The sequence below is a fragment of the Thamnophis elegans genome, chromosome 10 (genome assembly GCF_009769535.1).
Source record: "Thamnophis elegans isolate rThaEle1 chromosome 10, rThaEle1.pri, whole genome shotgun sequence".
Classification (NCBI taxonomy): Eukaryota; Metazoa; Chordata; class Lepidosauria; order Squamata; family Colubridae; genus Thamnophis; species Thamnophis elegans.
Window position 1 is genome coordinate 27134167 of NC_045550.1, and position 18952 is coordinate 27153118.

Sequence of the window (18952 nt, forward strand, 5' to 3'; positions counted from 1 at the left end):
TCAGCTGTCCAGGGTGATAGGTATCTATTTAGAGTTACAATCCCCGGTATGCCAAAATATGGGAGGAACACAAATATGTGACGAGCCGATGGACAGAGAATGGAAGTAGTGAACTTCCTCCCATATTATTATATTAGATAGGTGGGTAGGAAGGTAAGAAGGTAGGTATGTAGCAGTGGTGGGTTTCAATTTTTTTAGAACTTCTTCTGTAGGTGTGGCCTGCTTTGTGGGATGGCTTGCTGGCCATGTGACCAGGTGGGAGTGGCTTGCCAACCATGTGACCGAATGGGAGTGGCTTTGCAGTCATGTGACCGGGTGGGCGTGGACAACTTGTAAAATGTGGTGAAACTCACTTAACGATGCTCTTGCTTAGCAACCAAAATGTTGGTTCAGAATCTCTGGCATTTGAAGGACGCAAGTCTTAAAGTTGTCAAGTTACAAGATCCTTGCACCCCTAACCCTTTAGAAAAAAAATCCCAGGGGTGTTCAAACTTGACAGCTTTAAGACTTGTGGACTTCAACTCCCAGAATTCCTCCTCCAGTCATGTTGGTTCAGGAACTCTGGCATTGAAGCATGCAAGTCTTAAAGCTGTCAAGTTACAAGACCCTCGCACCCCTAATCCTTTAAAGAAAAATCCCAGGGGTGTTCAAACTTGACAGCTTTAAGATCTGTGGACTTCAACTCCCAGAATTCCTCCTCTCACTCTTCATCTTGATGATGTGTGGACGAGCGGGGGAGAGAGCTGGAACCGGTTCTAAACGGCACTGTAGACTTGTGGAACCTCTTCTGTAGAAGACGTTAGAACTGGCAGGAACCCAACCCTGGTAGGTAGATAGGTAGGTAGATCCTTTTGATTCTGTAGCAGAAGCTTGATTTCTGCTTTAATTATAATTCTGCATTTTCAGCATTGTTTAGTCCTCGTAGTTACGAATGACAGCCAGCAACAGCCAGGCTGCGCCTGATTGGCTCTGGCTCTGCATGGCTGAGCACGGGCTGTCAGATGCGCGGCTATTGGCCTCCCTACTTGACAGCTACATATAAATAGCTGTCAAGCAGGGGGGAGGTCCCTGTCTACCGCTAACTTGTCTGTTGTTCAGTTCTATTAATGAACTGCTGTTGACTTACCTTAGGCGCCTCCTGCCTCATTCCTTCAGGGAACTTATCACTGGCGATGAGCTGGTGGGATCTACAGACCCTGAGCAAAAGCCTAAACAGAGACAGACAAGTCAATTATTTTGGCTCTCCACACTGCCGAGAGATCTAATCGCATCAAACTATGGCTGCTATTCCCCCGTTCGCTCCATTTGGGACTGCCGGCGAGTCGTGGGCCGGGTTCCTGGAGTGCTTCAAGTGCTTTTTAATAGCCAACAACAGACAGGGGCACTCACAAGCACGGAAGTGTAGTTTTATTCTAAGTGCCTGCGGGCCCAAAATGTTCGGGACAGCCCGTTCTTTTGCGGCTCCGAGACCTGTCTATGAATTGAGTTGGGATGAGCTAATGGCTGGACTTAAAAATCATTATGTCCCAACTCCCTCTAAAATAACACGCTACTATGCCTTCCGCCAGTGTGTGCAGAAGGAAACTGAATCAGTCAGTCAGTTCCTTCAATCCCTCAGGATTGCCGCCATCCAATGTGAGTTTTTGACTTGGAGGACAACTTGGTCGAACAATTCATTTGCGGCGTGAGGGACATTCACCTCAAGCAGCGGCTGCTCGCTAAGGTGGACATCACCCTGCCTCAAGCAGTTGACAAGGCTAGGGCGGCGGAGCTGTCAGAGCAGTCAACCATAGAGATGGCCAGATTCATGCCTCCGCCTCCGCTGCCTTCTCTGCGAGCCTGCCTGATCGACAAGCTAGCCCCGCTGCCTGACCCATACGATGAAGACCAGGTTGACCTCCTGAGAGCCGTTCCTCGGCGGCAACTGCTATCTTAAACCTGAGCCGCTGTGGCAGCCGCCGCCTGCCTTGGTTGCGGAGGCAACCATGCCCGGGTGTCCTGCCCATTCAAAGCTTCAGTGTGCCACCACTGCAACAAAAGCATCAGTGTGCCGCCACTACAACAAAAAGGGGCACCTGGTGCAAGTCTGCTGGGCCACCCTACTACTTCCTCTGCAGGCCGAGCCACCTTGCCCAACCGAGAAGCCAGCAACCCCGCCGTCCGCAGTGCCGCCACGACGACTGCTTCACCATTGAGAAAGTCCTCCCTGCCACCTCTGCGGAGTCAGTCAGCCAGGTGACAGCCGGCTCGAAGAAGATTACAGTGACTGTCCTCATCGAGGGGTTGCCGTGCCTGATGGAGGTGGACTCAGGGTCCTTCCGGTCCCTGCTCTCTTGGGCCTGGACGGGTTCACCCCGTTGGGCCTCTCCCTCTCCGGGGTGCACCTTGTGGTGGACATGCCCCCTGACATCGAGGGTGTCTTGGTGGACTACACCAATGTGTTTGATGGGGAGGTATAAGGGAACCTCTATCTCCCTCAACCTAGACCCCCAGGTTGCCCCTATTAGGCTGAAAGCCTGTAGGGTGCCCTTTGCCTTTAGGCCCAAGGTTGATGCCGAACTTGACAAGCTGTTGGCACAGAGAGTCCTGGAACCCATCGACCACTTGCAATGGGAGACCCCAATAGTGGTCCCTGTCAAGGCCAACGGGTCCATCAGGATCTGCGCCGACTATAAGTTGACCATCAGGCAAACCAGTCCCTGTGGTGCAGCACCTGCTCCATTCCTTGGGGCGGGGCTGCACCTTTGCCAAACTGGACATGGCGCAGGCCTACCAGCAGCTCTCGGTGGATGACGATGCGGTGGCCGCCCAGACCATCGTCAACCACCGTGGGGCTTTCCATTGTCGCCGCCTTAAATTCGGCATCTCCGTTGTCCCGGGGATCTTCCAGAGCCTCATGGAGCGGCTGCTCCATGTGCTCCCTGGTGTTGTCCCGTACTTCAATGACGTCCTGATCGCTGCCACCTGCCGCTCAGGGCTCATTGAAGTACTACGGAAGGTCCTCGACCGTTTCAGGGGTGCGGGTCTTAAATTGAAGTGCAGCAAGTGTTCCTTTGCTGTGCCCAAGGTGGAATTCCTGGGCTTCATGATTGACGCCCAGAAGCTTGATTTCTGCTTTAATTATAATTCTGCATTTTCAGCATGAAAGCTGCAAGGTATATTTGGTTGATAAGGGGATGAAAGTCCACTTTTGATTCTTGTTCACATGATGAACTTTGAGATAATCACAATTGGAATATCCAATATTAACATGCCAATATCTAATTTTTTAAAAGAATGTTAAGAATGTTTCATGTCATAAACTAATACTAATTCAATAAAAAATTTGTCCATTCATATTGAACACTTCAGATTATGTTTAGAAAAGATTGATTGTCAGCTTCAACATGTAAAAAATAGATGTGATATGTATATATCTGATGCAGACTTGCCTACAATTTTCCATTTTGACTCAATATCCATCAAATGCTTTTTAAGTAGTATAATTTAAACATGTGAATGTGAAATATAAAAATGTTGGAATGACTAATATATAAAGAATTATAGATAAATGTAGCATAGATCAGAGAGAGAGAGAGAGAGAGAGAGAGGGAGGGAGGGAGGGAGGGAGGGAGAGAGAGAGAGAGAGAGAGAGAGATACTATTTTAGAATAGGAATCCCATATATTTAGAATCTTAGAATTTGCTTTCTGTTATAAATCAAATCTTTGGTAACTTAATAAAAAGACTGATTAATATTATGTGTCAAGGTTTAACATTTTATTTAAAAACTGCACTATTGTTTTGTATTCTCTCTCCCTTTTCTTCTTGTTGTGGTTTTATTTTTCTTCTTAAAAATACTTTTCTCTTTTTGTATTTTTTTCTTTTTGTATTTCATGCAATAAATAGAAACGAAAGAAAAAAATGGTGCACATTTTCTCATTTCAATGAAATATGCCTCAATTGGTATTAAAATGCATTGTTTATTTCCAAACTAATAAGGAAGCAGAATGCAACAAATGAAATTTACTTCATTACAAGGATAACATTCTGTACACTAATAAAGTACTAGGAACATTGTGATACACAAATGCAATGTCATTTAGTTACAACAACAAATACATTCCTAATGAGGAACTTTTCAGATGGCACAGTCTCATTAATCATTATGATATTTCATTCAGTGCTATTTGTATTATCTACTGAATTGTGATTCATAAATATATTGTATACACACACACGTACAGAGTCACACTTATATATACACATATGCACTTATAGATTATAATGATAATGGGTTTACCAGCATCTCATTGGCAAAGCTTGAGATATGATTTCTCTTAGCCCAATGGGACAAAGACTTAGAGGAATGTGAATATTGGCTTTCTTTTCAATACAAAGTTGGCCAAAGCCATATTGGAGCTTCCGTGTTGCCTAAGGTATTATAGTGACTTTAATTAAAACAAAACATGATTAAGTGATTAAATAAAACAATATCCTAAAATCCTTACCAGTTTTACCAATTGTTGAGGCCAGTACTGTAAATTGAATCTGAATCTTGACACCCTTAAGGATCAATCTTTTGTATGTTCAAGATTGGACTTCCCTTGGAGAGGGCTGCACTCACCTGAAAGGACCATATAGGGTTGAGTTTTTCTAAATTATCTTTATTATTGGAAACTCATGTAATGTGCCCTGGTGTATATTTGGCAGATATTAGCTAATCCCCTAGTTACTACCATTTCTGGATAGGTATGACCTAGCCTAAGGTGACCAGATTTTCAGATTGGAAAAGAGGGACGCCCTTGACCGGGGGGGGGGGGGGGGCTTGATTAAAAAAAATTTTTTTTGTCAAAAGGTCACCCCAGGACACTGAAACCAGCATAAATACGAATCTGTTGCCAAACAAAATTTTGATCACGTGACCATGAGGATGCTGCAACGGTCGCTAAGTGTGAAAAATGGTCGCAACGGTCGCTAAGTGTGAAAAATGATCATCAGTCACTTTTTTCAATGCCATTGTATCTTCCTGATTATTAAAAGTGCAAATTCACTCAGTGTCAATCATGACTCCTGAGTCCATTTCAAAGTATTGTGCATAGAAATTTTAAAAATGGCTTGTTTCAATTTATTTTGGATAGAATCTTTTTTTAAATAGTTTAAGACAATTTAAAAAAAGAATCAACACAGAATAACACTATTTTTAAAAATCATATGCACAATAAATAAAATATTATTTTAAAATACATTAAAAAAATAAAAGAAAAAACCCAGCTCACTTACCAGCAGGCAGGCAGAGTCAGCAGATCTTCGTAGGGATGGATGGAAGCACACAGGGAGCCTATATATACGCAACTGCAGTAACAATGACAATGATGAAGGATTGGATTGAGTTAAAGAATAAAAGAATTCTGATCTTAGAAGGCCATGACCTGCAGGCAGGCTGGCATAATTTCTTATGGAATGAATGACAAACATAAAACGCACAAATACTTTCAAAATCATTTAATTAGAACTTTACTGCAACAATGGCTCAAAATCAAAAAAATCCACTATGTGAAAACCCCAAATTGGCTATCACCAACAGAAAGAACGACACACCCAAATTTTACAGATTGGAACAAAATTCTAAGATACAGAAATCTAATTGACAGACAGGGAAATTTAAAAACAATTGAAGAATTGGCAGATCAGAATATGAAAGGTGACTGGCTAACCTACCTCCAAATTAAAACTAAATACAATAAAGACACTAAAATATATGGTATTGAAACAGAACCACACAAATTGAATAAAATTATTCAAAGTCTGGACAGAAAGATGATAGGGAAAATATACAAATTCCTCTTGAAGTATCAAATGGAAGAGGAAATTGGAAACTGTAAAAGAACCAATGATAAAATGGGCACAGAACTTTGGCTATAACATTGAACTAGACAAATGGGAAAAATTTTGGGGAATAAATTTAAGAATGACACTATCAATCCCATACAAGGAAAACCTTGTTCTTTCAATCCTTCCAATATTTTTTTCCTTCATTCCCTTGTCTGTTTCAATATTAAGTACATTTCTTCCTTTCTTCCTATAATTTTTTCCATTTTCTTCCTTATATTCTTTTCCATTTCAACATTGTCTTCCTTTTTTCCTTCCTTCCTTCCTATACGTCTTTCCATTTTCTTCCTTATATTATCTTTTCTGTTTCAACAGTCTTTGTTTCTTCCTTCCTTCCTTCCTTCCTTCCCTTCCTTCCTATACTTCTTCTTTCATTCATTATATTTTCTTTTCCATTTCAATATTAAGTGTAATTCTTTGTTCCTCCTTCCTTCTTTCAATCCTTCCAATACTTTTTCCTTCATTCTCTTTTCCTTCAATATTAAGTGCAATTCCTTCCTTCCTTCCTTCCTTCCTTCCTTCCTTCCTTCCTTCCTTCCTTCCTTCCTTCCTAAGTTATTTCCATTTTCTTCCTTATATAATATTTTCTGTTTCAACATAAACTGCCTTCCTTCCTTCCCTCCCTCCCATCCCTTTCTTTATGTTTTCTTCATGCTTTCTTTTCTTTTTCCTCTGCTCTTTTTAAATCCCCCCCCCTTCTTCTCCTCCTCTACATTTAGGTTGGATTAGTTTGTACAACGGTCATCAAACTTCTGAAGTAAAAATAAATGAATAAATCATATTTAAGAAGAAGAAGAAAAAGGAAGACGTTATTAGTTAAGTCAAACGTTTTAATAAAAGTTTCATCTTTTAAGATTCGTCCAACACATCCAATTGTAACCTTAACAGAATCCCATTGATTCACAAACGGACTCCACAGAAGGAGGAGAGGTCGGGACAGCAGCGGGAGCCCCAGAAGCCAGAGGACGTTCTCTGCTGGCGTCTGCCGCTGCCACGACCTCTCTTCCTTCCGCGGCGAATCCCATTGATTCACGAACGGACTCCACAGAAGGAGGAGAGGTCGGGACAGCAGCGGGAGCCCCAGAAGCCAGAGGACGTTCTCTGCTGGCGTCTGCCGCTGCCACGACCTCTCTTCCTTCCGCGGTGAATCCCATTGATTCACGAACGGACTCCACAGAAGGAGGAGAGGTCGGGACAGCAGCGGGAGCCCCAGAAGCCAGAGGACGTTCTCTGCTGGCGTCTGCCGCTGCCACGACCTCTCTTCCTTCCGCGGCGAATCCCATTGATTCACGAACGGACTCCACAGAAGGAGGAGAGGTCGGGACAGCAGCGGGAGCCCCAGAAGCCAGATGACGTTCTCTGCTGGCATCTGCCGCTGCCACGACCTCTCCTCCTTCCGCGGCGAATCACATTGATTCACGAACGGACTCCACAGAAGGAGGAGAGGTCGGGGCAGCGGCAGACACCAGCAGAGAACTTCTGCCGGGCGGCTGCCAGCGCCCCCACCCTCTCCTCCTGCCGCAGCGAGCGGAAAATTCTCTGATTAGATTAGATTATCATTACTCACCAACAAGCGCAGCTGCAACCCCAAAAGACGAAAGGAAAATGGAGACTCGTGCAGGCATCCTCAGGCTAAGGAGTCCAGCCAATCAGTGAGCTGGTTGGGATGGAAAATTTTCCATCCCAGCCAGCTCACTGATTGGCTGGAGTCCTGGCCAATTAAATCAGTGAGCGGCAGGCTGGGCTGGCTTAAATTTGTAGGTAGCAGATAGAACAGAACAATGAGCCAGCCCAGCAAGCTAGCAGCTGATGGGCGGGAGCTGCGAGCGCCAAAAAAAGCGTGCTTTTTAAAAAAGCGTGCGGGACGCGGGAAAATGCATTAAAAAGTGGGGGTGTCCCGCCAAAAGCGGGACGTCTGGTCACCTTAACCTAGCCAGAAAACTTTACGTAGTGCATGTTGCATTAGGCTGCCTTTGAAGATGACTTAAAGTTGTAGAAGATACAATCTTATAACACAATGTATACATACCTTGACAGAATTATTATTATCTGATATATTTTTGATCCAAGATCAAGAGGTTTGACCAGATATTTAAATGACCAGATGAGTTGGATGCTGATATTTGAGTAGTTATTTTGCCTTGTCTAATTATTAAGATTAAGTTTCCCCTGTATACTCAACTCTGGTAATGCTACATTATTCATAAGGATGGCGTTTTGATTAGGGAGCAAAATTTGACTTATTCCATAACTTTAGATGCCCTTCTAGATGTTTCAATGTATCTCTTTAAAAAATATGAAACATTAGAAACATTTCATTAAATAAATTAAGGATAACCATGTTTCAATTATCCTACTTGTTAGGAATCAGGTAATTTTGCTTGAAAATATAGAAATTCTCAAGCATTCCTCAAGCAATATTTTTCATCACTTCCATATTTTTATGGAAAAAATCCAATCACTTCAAAGTGGCTTGAAACCAGCTTGACCTTAGAACACTGAGACCATACTGAGAACATAATGAGCGAATCAATGATCTCTCCAGCTGAGAGATGAGTTTTTAAGAAGTAATTCAGTCAATACCCCAACTTGGAGCAACAAAGCATTCTCTCCTTTTTATGCTTTCAATACATGTTGTACACCTTAGATTTTTTGCCAAAAATCTGAATGTTTGTAACAGAATCAGGCTGTTTGGCTACCAAGCTGCCATTCCTCCTTTATTAAAAATCTCATTTGAAGACAGCATGATATCATGTCATCAATTTTGCAACCAGTTGATTTTTGGAATGCCTCTAACTGTGCCTGTAGCAGGAGAAAAGGAATGATACCTGCTAAACAAAATGCATAAATCGTAAGCTGTAAGAAGTGGTATTCATTGGAGAGGCACTTCCATTGGCCAGAGTTTCCACCTGCTGTAACCACAATGTCTCCATTTCCTGCTTCACATCAAAATGAGTGATACAGAATGTGAAAATAGAAGCAGTCCAGTGCTTTCCTTAATCAATAATACTTTGCCCCCACCTCCCCTAAAGGTGTGGGAGAAAAAAAATACCTTGTCAATTTGTCAATACTTAGCTCATTCAAACCAAAGATTCTTCTGTGGCAGCTATATGTCAGAAGCTAAGCAAAGGACGGAGTCCTTACCAATGTGGGGGGGGGGGGAATGGACCACCCAGGATTTGCAGAACTGCAACACTACAATAAGAAAAAAAAAAGCAGGATTCTGAGAAGAGACTGTTTACATCAGGGCTGAACTGGAACCAAATGGGTCAACCCGATTTGCCAGAAGTCATGAGATCACAGAATTCTGAAATTGTTTTTGGATTGATTTAGAGTGGTTCTGCAGAGATTACATTCCTCTCACACCAATAAAAAATGTCTTATGCCAAAATGAATGTACACTTCTTAAAAATATTGGGTTGGATTTGGGAATGATCATCAACATTTCTACAGTAATATTTTAAAATGTCCAAAGAGATTTAACTATTTAATGCATAGTCTATTCTTATGACCAGAAAAATAAGATATATAAAGAGAGAGCTGTAAAATGTGACTATTTAATAGCAGTCTTGTTCTTGCCTGATGCTGTAGTTAAAAGCTTGTCAGTATTTTTATTAGTAATTCATTTTCAGGGGCTTGTAATTCAACATGAAAAATTCTTTCCAGTTTAAAACTTATCGTAGGAGGAAATACATTTTTCAAACTAAACATCAGAGAATTGTATTTGTTTTTTAAAAAGTTACTTTAAAGCACATGGAAATTACTTAGGCAATCAAACTATGTTTTCTTAGATTTTGCATGTTTTTCAGCTTATATCAGGAGTGTTAAACTTAAGGCCCGTGAGCTGAATCCAGCCCTCGGGTGCTTAAATCTAGCCCGTGGGGCCAGCCTGGAGATAGCAAAGGACCGGCCGGTGGTGCCCAAAATGGGGCACTAGGAGCATGCGAGGCCCCCAGTGTCCTGTTTTGGCCAGCAAAGTGCTGCAGGAGGCTGTTTAGGTTAAAAACTGGTTTAGGGTACGAGGGGCCTCAACCGTTCTCCTCTGCCCATGGCCGACCCACAAAGGAGAAATAGAATCCTGATCCATCCACCCGAAGAAATCCAGTTTGACACCCCTGGTTTATATCAGAGGTGGGTTCCTACCAGTTTGGACCAGTTCAGCTGAACCAATAGTGGTATGGAAGCCTGGGTCACTGGAACAGGCAGTGACCCAGGCCTGCCACGCCCCTGAACTGGTTTCCTGGCCACCGCCATCACTGCCGCCGTCTTGTTTTTGAGTTCTGCGCATGCACAGAACAATTTTAATTGGAACTGCACATGCATTGGCAGCACACATCCAACATGCATCTAGCGCACATCCAAGTCACACATGCATAAGTGAACCACCAATAAAGCTGGCCAGAGTCCACCCCAGGTTTATATTTAGAAGAAACAAAACGATTTGTGACTAGAAAATCATAATCAGCATTAGTAAAACAATACTGTAAAGTTTGAAAAGAACCCTGCAAAGATTTGTAAAGTGGCTTGCATACAGCTTATCATTGGAGCTTGACAGTACTGTCTTTCCACTAATTCAGGTTGCTGAGTACACAGTCTTAACACATTGAAAAAAAGAGGATATCTCCATGCAGTCATCTTTCCTTCTTGCACCTCATTTTAAAGCCACTTTTAATATGTATCAGTTTTCTTTTCTAATTAGTTGTAGGTTCAGCAGTACAGGAGGGGAGATTTCATTGGGATGCCACTATGTAAGAAGGGAAAGTTCCCCTCTGTTGCAACCTTGAAGACAGCCTCCCCTTTTGAAGTTGCTGATAGCTTCAGATAAAGGGTCCGTGGTAGAATCAGGATAAACATGCCCTATGCCATCCTAGATTTAATTTAAACCAGGAATCAAATTAATTCTGATATGATTGCAAAGAATTTATTTATGAACTTATCTTATGATTGATCTTACATGTTTGACTTTTGTTCAGGAATGACAGGTGGCAAGGTTTTATTATTCATACTTACAAAGCATCCACTGATTATGAGAAATAGTGCAACTTTGAAAGAGTTGTCAATCCTAAACATATTTACTAGGAAGTAAGCCCCTTAAATGTAAATGAGCTTTCTTTTGAGGAAAATGTGCCTAAGCAGTATTGTAAGCATCTTAACTGAAATTTAAAACCTTACACAAAATAGGAAGAGGTAATCTTATATTCAATCACATCAAGGTCAGTATTATTTACATCAGTTTTCACCCATCTGGTGGTCTACAGATCAGAAACTGCTGATACAGTTTCCAGGACTCCCAACAGGATTGTTTATCTAGCAGGTTCACAGGAACAAGTGGATAGTTTTTTGTCCTAAAAAATCAAGCCAGTTGTAGAGAGAACACACAGGGGCCATTGCATTACTCAGCTGCCTGTGCACTCAGTTGCACAGGCAGTCATCATCCTAACAGAGAAAATGGAAGGTTTTCTGCTGTTGAAATTAGGGCAGCAGTTGTGATGGCCAGCCGCACTTCCTTCTTTCTCCTCTTCTCTTTCCAGCAAGCTTCAATTGGGAGACTCGGCATAGATTCTTCTGTGGCAGGTGGCAGCACCTGGTCATGCCTTCCTTCCGTCTGTCCACTCACCACAACCTTTTCTCATACCTCTCAAGTTACCAACTGCCACCTTCACTGGCACCTCCAGGCAGCTCAGCTGTGTGTCTATAGAAAAGCACAAAAACTATTATTGCTATTTCTGCTGCTTTTACCTCTTGTGTTCTGAGAACTGCCATGGCTACCATCCCTCTACCTCCTACTCAGCTTAGCTATTTTGGGGGTAATGAGCTGGAAAAGAACTGGTTGTTGCCTAATTTAGAAAAAGCCCCTGATTCCCAGTGGCAGTGAATGAAGGTCAAAGGTTAAGGACATAGTTGTTTGGAATGCTGAGAGTTTTGGTCTCAGCATATCTGGAAAGTGAATGTTTGGAGAAGACTGGCCTCTCCTAAATGTTAGCATATTTCAGACTCAGACAGGAGTTTTTCCTAGCTACACGATAGACAAAGAAATGCATGTACTATACCTAACTACAATAGAAAATTCTTTTCATTTAAAAAAAAAAACTTTCATCTTCCAATGCTTTGAGAAAACGGTTCATTCATAGCAAGTAAATCAGGCAATATGACCAATTTCTTTAAAAAGAGAGAGTGAAGGAGAAAGAGAGGAAGAGGCGAAGGGAAACGAAAAAGGAAAATCAAAAGAGAAAGTGGAGAAAGATAAAAACCAATTACTGTATGCATATGTCTCCTGTATCTTATATTGTTATGGTTTAGGAAAGCAACGTATTAATATGTCAGCTTTGTGTTTCGATAAAAATATGATCAAAATAGCTAGGGGAAGAAATGGAAAAATAATTTATAGGTCCAGATAAAAATCAAAGTGAAGTTTCTATCTTTCTTCATAATGAAAAGTATAGCAGTATAAACCTTGTTATTCAAAAGTAAATTCCTAACTTTAAGATCTAAAGCAGATGACACGGCCTTTTTTGGTAACCTTTCCTGAATTGAAAAATGAGGTCCATAAGATGAAACTATATCGCTACCCATGCTATTTCTTATACCTAACATGATTCTAGCTGGACTGCTTTCATATAAGAACGAGACGGGGAAATAGTAGATTGATTATTTTAGTCAAACTTTAGCTTAGACAAGGACAAATCTCCTTTTTTCCCCTTTGTTCTTGGATGATATCTTAAAAATAATGATAGCTTAATAAATTGTTTGTGGGGGGAAAGGAGAGAAATTCAAAATTTCTGTATCTCTGAGACAATTTTTCAGGGATCTAGGGAGCCAGATGGTATCCTTGCTGATGGTTTTCAGGAAAACAGAAAATAACAGCTTTTAATGTGTAATCTTAATTTATAATTTATAAAGTGATTGAGGTCTAGCTGCCTGGAGAGGATTGCTTATTGTAGGGCTATTTTATGTTATAGTATGGGAATGATTTTATGTGAATATTTTGTAATTCACTGGGAGTCTAGGTAGAGTCAGTGATATATAAATATTTTTTAAAAAATCCTGCATAAATAAAAGTACACAAATGTTGCCTGGCAAGTGCCTTTAACTGAACTTGATCTTGTTAGAGGTTATAATAACATCAATTTTAAAAATGCAAAACCTGCTTTCATGGGTTCTTGGTTTCTTTCTTCCCACACATATCTATTGTAAACAATACTGCAGAATGCATTAAAGTCTGTGACATCGTGACAGACTTCCATTTTTAATATTCAAGGCAGCCATATAAGAGAACCAAGTGAATTATAACTATATGTGAAGGTGAGAATTGAAGAAAGTATTTGGTTTCTGAAGGACCTCATGTTGCTGGAGATAGACAAAAGATATCCAAAGTCCAAAAAAAGAGCCAAAGGAAAAAGAAGTATGTGGAAAAATCACTTTATTCTCTATTGGAAAAGAGTTTCAGAACTGGGCAAGCTAAGAAAATCTGTTATCAATAGAGATAACATGACCAATCCATTTCTTCCTTTCAAAGTTAGTCCTGAATCTTATCAATGGCCTTAGCAAACTTTATTCTCCTTACAGTTCACTGGAATTATAGGATTGGGAAGGGAGGGAGGTTAGGAGGGGTCAGAACCAGAGGTGGGTTGCTGCTGGTTCGCTCTGGATTGGGCAAACCGCTAGTGGTGGTGACGGAAGGCTCCGCCCACCACCTGATACTTCTGCTCATGCACAGAAGCATCACACTGTTGTGCGAGCCCACACAAGCAAACCAGTAGTAAAATAAATTGCAACCCACCACTGGTCAGAACCTCTGATATGCCAAAGGTCTTGCTGGCCAATTCTCCTTCTCTAAAGGGTGCTCTGGTTTCCCTTTTATTGCATATAGATCTTAAAGGTCAGAGGCTTCTTTTAGGCGTTGCTCCTGTCATCAGGTCTGAGCTCTGATAGGAAAGAAAATACTCCACCTGTTTAGGATGGACCAGAAAGGGAAGGAGATCAGGTTTCTCCCCATCACAGTCAGTGTTAGGCAATAGGCCGCCAAAAGTACCTTATGTTCATTATGATATCTTCCTAATGACCTAAACTTTTCTCACTATTCCTTTAGTGTTTACTACCTTTATAGCATAGAAACTGTCCCAGAGATGCCCAAACAGAATAAATTATACTTGTCTTTCAAAATTGTTTGCTGAATAGCTTGTGAATCTTCACAGACAGTCATTACAGACAGAAAAGAAATGGGAGGTATTCAGAGTCCTCTAGATATGTCATGAAATATTGATTGGGGGTGGGAAGCATAATTTTCTCTTCTGGTACTCTCAAACATTTAACAACCACAGTATCCTCAAAGTGTCAGACCATAGATTTTTATGCCACGTGTTAATGAACAGAGAACAATAGCCGAATGTACTGGTTTTTAGGGGGAAGGGGATGTGAAATAGAATTGGTTGTTTTATGGGAGGATGGGTCTATGGTACAGATTTCTTGGAAGAATCTGTCCTTGCACACTGTTTCCATAATGATTATCTTAAAAAACTGGAGAGATGAAGAACAAATACAGTATTAAAATATGAATATAATAATCACATAAAAAATAAGCTGATGATGTACTTAATAGAATTTTTAGTTCACTTAAAAACAGCACTCCACTTCCATAGCAATTAAAGTATACTAAGGGGGAAATTATAATTTTTAAAGAAATATAAATGCCAAGAATTTATGAAAAGAGCATGGCATCAATGGACAAAAATCAGCATGGAATTCAAGATAATTATATATTAAGTGCTGAGATTCAAATATTAATTCTAAGATTCAAAGGCAAAAAATTAAAAATCAGTTTCAGATCCTCAAATCATATTTGTTTCTTTTCAAATATGAAGCAGTGTACAGCCTTAATGTATGTATGTGTATGTATAAGTATATACATATGTGTATATGTGCTTCAGATGTTTATACATGCCATCTTGTACCATTGGATGTCAAATGAAGGTTTTACATACATACACAGATACGTAAATGTTGTTGTCCAAAACGTGTGATTTGGAGCCTGAAATTTGGAAGTGGAAGCTGAGAAATACTTCAAGAACTACAAAATATGGGTTGGCTAGTTGTAGACTAATTGACGGCCCTTCTCTATCCTCTCTTCTTACTTACAGAGCCTTACTTACAGAGCCTTTTTCCCACTTTCATTTGGTAAAAGGGCACTCATCATACCTTACTATCTTTATTGAATGCTGATGTCAGCCTCTGCTTTGCTGTTGCTTCGGCTGCCATGAAACGGGGAGGGTGGGCATGGTATTTGGGAGGGGTTACTCATTGTGCTGGAGGAAGGTTCTGGAGTTCAGCTGCCTGTCGGACTACGCATGCGTGGGAGATTCCCGCCAGGACTAACGGCACCAACATTCCATCCTCGTGATGCCTTTTGAAGTTATCTCACACCTGACACTTGAGAGAATTATGATTGGACTGTAACTGTGATGCCAAGGGGTGTGGAATGGGCTATTCTATATATCCATCGCTTTCGCGCCTAAATAATCAGACTTCGTTACGCTATGCCTTTAATCATTTATAATTAGTAAAAGTACACTTGATTTCTACACATGGAGTCTCGTGGTTTTCTTTCCTAATTATCTAATGGAGAGGTTCTGACAGTTACCATAAATGATCATACTAATAGTTATTATAGTAGTCATGTTAATAACTTTTATTTTTTATTACTCTTTGTCCTGAAAACCAATAGAGTGGTACAAAAAATTTTAAAAAAATATTTTTTTAAAAAATTACATAAAATAATCAATAACTGTTTTAAGCTAAGGGAATTAAAACTAAGGGTGCAGCAACTACATTTAGAAGAAGGTCTTGTCAAAGAGCAGTTGGAAACCTGATTTTCTCTCTGACAGAACTGGAGAGGCCATGATGGGGAGCTAGAAGAAGCCTGGAAGTCTGGTTGCATGGACAGAGGGAGGTGAACAAGGAAGGAAAAGCAGGGTTCTGTTATTCTCTCCACTTATGGCCTTTTCCACCAGGACACTGAAGTCACATGTGGAAAGGTCTCACCTCACCAATGTAATACCAATTAAACCAAAACACACCAAAACCAAAATGCAATCATGGACAAATGTAATCTAGAAGTGTGACAAAGGTTAAGAGGCGCGCGCGCACACACACACACACACACACACACACACACACACACTCTTAGAGCTACCAGAATGGGTTTCTTTAAAACAAAACAACAACGCTGAATTTGCAGAGAATAATTTTCAAACATCAGAAAATGCAAGCAAACAACACAGTACTTCTCCAGAATTTTGGAAAGGATTAAGGAACCTGAAGCACAAGTGCCTACTGCTTGTGAATTTGGATGAGAGAGTCAATTGCTGTGATTTGCCACCAAAACTCTGAATAAACAGTTTGGCTCAGCTCTTTCTTGGCTTTACTTGCTCTTTTTGTTATCAGGGTTGGTGGGGGGTATGTATCCTGAATTTCGATTCATATACCCAAGCTTCCTGATTTTCTCTTGCACTCTTTTTAAATAATCATGAAACATGCATCAATTATTAAAAAGCACAACTACTAATCAAGCTTTACCAGCCATCTGAAGTCATGCCATTCATGTTTGCCTCATAACAGTTCTTTGTTTACAATGTATGCATGACTTTTTGCTATAAGCATACAAAGTAAATGATAATATAAAGACACTATAAAGTACTGTATATTTGGAGTGGGGCAAGCCAAGAAACAAGATGAATAAGATGAGGCAGTTTCATATAAATAGCTGAGTTTAACTTCCAACCAAATATCATAACATTTTATTTGTCAACAAAGTGCACTCTTCAAGTGACATTCAGGCATTTAATTAGACTCAGCATCTAAAAATCAACAACAAGAATATGACAAGCTCAATCACATGCATAAATTATTAACCTGTAAGGATCTATTGTGGATTAAATATGAATGAAGATGAACAGAACATTTTCACTTTCTATTATTTGAACAGATATAGTATATGCACAGGAGTAGCTCTTTAAGATGATACCCAGTCACCCTGTGCCTTGGATAAGTTGAAAAAGCATACCTTTGTCAGTATAAACGAAATATGTTTTACTTGGCTTAATACAAATCTTTGAGATTTGTATGTCACCTGAATCCTATCTCATCTCAATATCAAAAATTTACAGACAGCCAGAAAGCATTTTTTTCTTCCTGAATTTTTCCCCACAGCCACATCAGCATTCATTCCTCCAGTCCTTGAAACAGCTGAAAAGTATGGTAGTATAAATTGTGTTAAGTTCTGTCTCAGTGATGAATTTTGGGTTGGGTGCTGTCCTTACTGTCTTAATGTGAAACAACTGAAGAATGGCAGTTGTTGGATACCACTGGTTATACTTCTCCTCCCATCCAGAAGAACCTCCTGACAAGAAAAAAAAACCTTGCCAATATTTGTCCTTAATGTGAGGTGCAGTCTCCTTGGAAAATGTGGACCAAGACTTTAACTATCTTCCAAGGCCCCAGTATGGAGATTCTCCTTATCATGTGAGCTATTTTGCCACATGAATCAAGCAGTCCTCTGGAAAAGCATACGTTCAATATTTCAGGCAGGTTGTTTTATATATTTTTTAATGTTCTTGTAGAAGTTCAGTAATAAATGAAAAATAAATAAATAAATAAATCTTAGCTGGAAAAACAGTAGTCCTAATATATGTTACCTGAAATAGCTAGGTGCAGATGATATTGTCTGCTCCAAGATGTGTGTTTCAGATTACTCAACAGTCTTAATGTTGAGGATGAATGATAAAATTGACCTTTAAAGATATCTTACCTGTGAATACTCCTGAGATGGTAGAGTGAGCATCCTTAGCCAATAGAGACTCAGAAGGGACCCTGCAAGGCAGCAAGGAAGTTACTAGCTTCTGAGTCTAGAGTTTGGAGGCCTTTTAATTATTGGCCATGTTCTGGTGGCTGGAACTGGGAAAACTTAGCAGTTCATTGCCTCCATGATAATTGTGGGATTGTCCCAAGTAATCCCAGGCTCAACACAGACAAGTAGCCATATATTAGGCCTAATATTTGTCCTGGACAATTGTATTATAACAAACACTATAGTCAACACTTTGTCATTGTCAGAGCATTTCCTGACTCAGATATGACTGGCTGCCACCGAGAACCTGAACAGACCTACATTATTCTGACATCTAATAAATCAAGATGGAGTATGATAGTTTTTGAGCATTTCCAAGTGATTTGGCAGACAATTCTACCGAGTTTCTGGTTATCGTATTTTTGGAGTATAAGACTCACCAGAGTATAAGACACAGCAAGGTTTTGAAGAGGAAAATTTTAAAAAAAGTTTTTGCACTCTGCAAACTTCCCCAAACCCACCCGTTTTTGACGAAAATGGGCCCATTTTTTTTAAAAAAAGGGCATGAAGGCTTGTAGAGTGCTCCTAGGGCGTGCCCCCCAAATGAGTAAAAAATGGGCCATTTTTGCAAAAATGGTTTTTTAAGGGACATGGATAGCCTTTAGAAGCTTATAGAGTGCTGCAGGGGGCTGCAGGGGCAAAAAATGGGCCATTTTTGCTCATTTCTGCCCTCCCCAGCCCCAAGGAGCTCTCTGAAAGCCTTCTAAAAGCTCTGCACAGCCATTTTGGTGAATGGGGCAGAGTTTGGGGAGGCAAAAAATGCTGTATTCAGTGTATAAGACGCACCCAGATTTTCAGCCTCCTATTTATCTTCTATCTATATATCATTTATTTATTTATATGTCTTGGATAAATGTGCATATAAAATGTTTATATTAAAAAAAAACGCAGGTCCTTTGCAGTCCATTGCAAAAATGTTTATATAAAAATAAATGCAAATTTTCCTGTTTTAAAAACAGGAGGCAAGATATTTGTTGAAACACAGTTATGGCTTAATGTATGTAAACTTGAGATCAGCTGAATATATTTAACTTTGGGACTTCTGTTTGTTGTGTTTTTGAGAAAAATGGCCAGAAGGATGGCAAGTTAGACTTTTCTGGATTTCCAGATTAATACAAATAGAAGAAAGTTGGATTCTCTACATATTAGGATAAATACTATTGGGCATAACTATAAATAA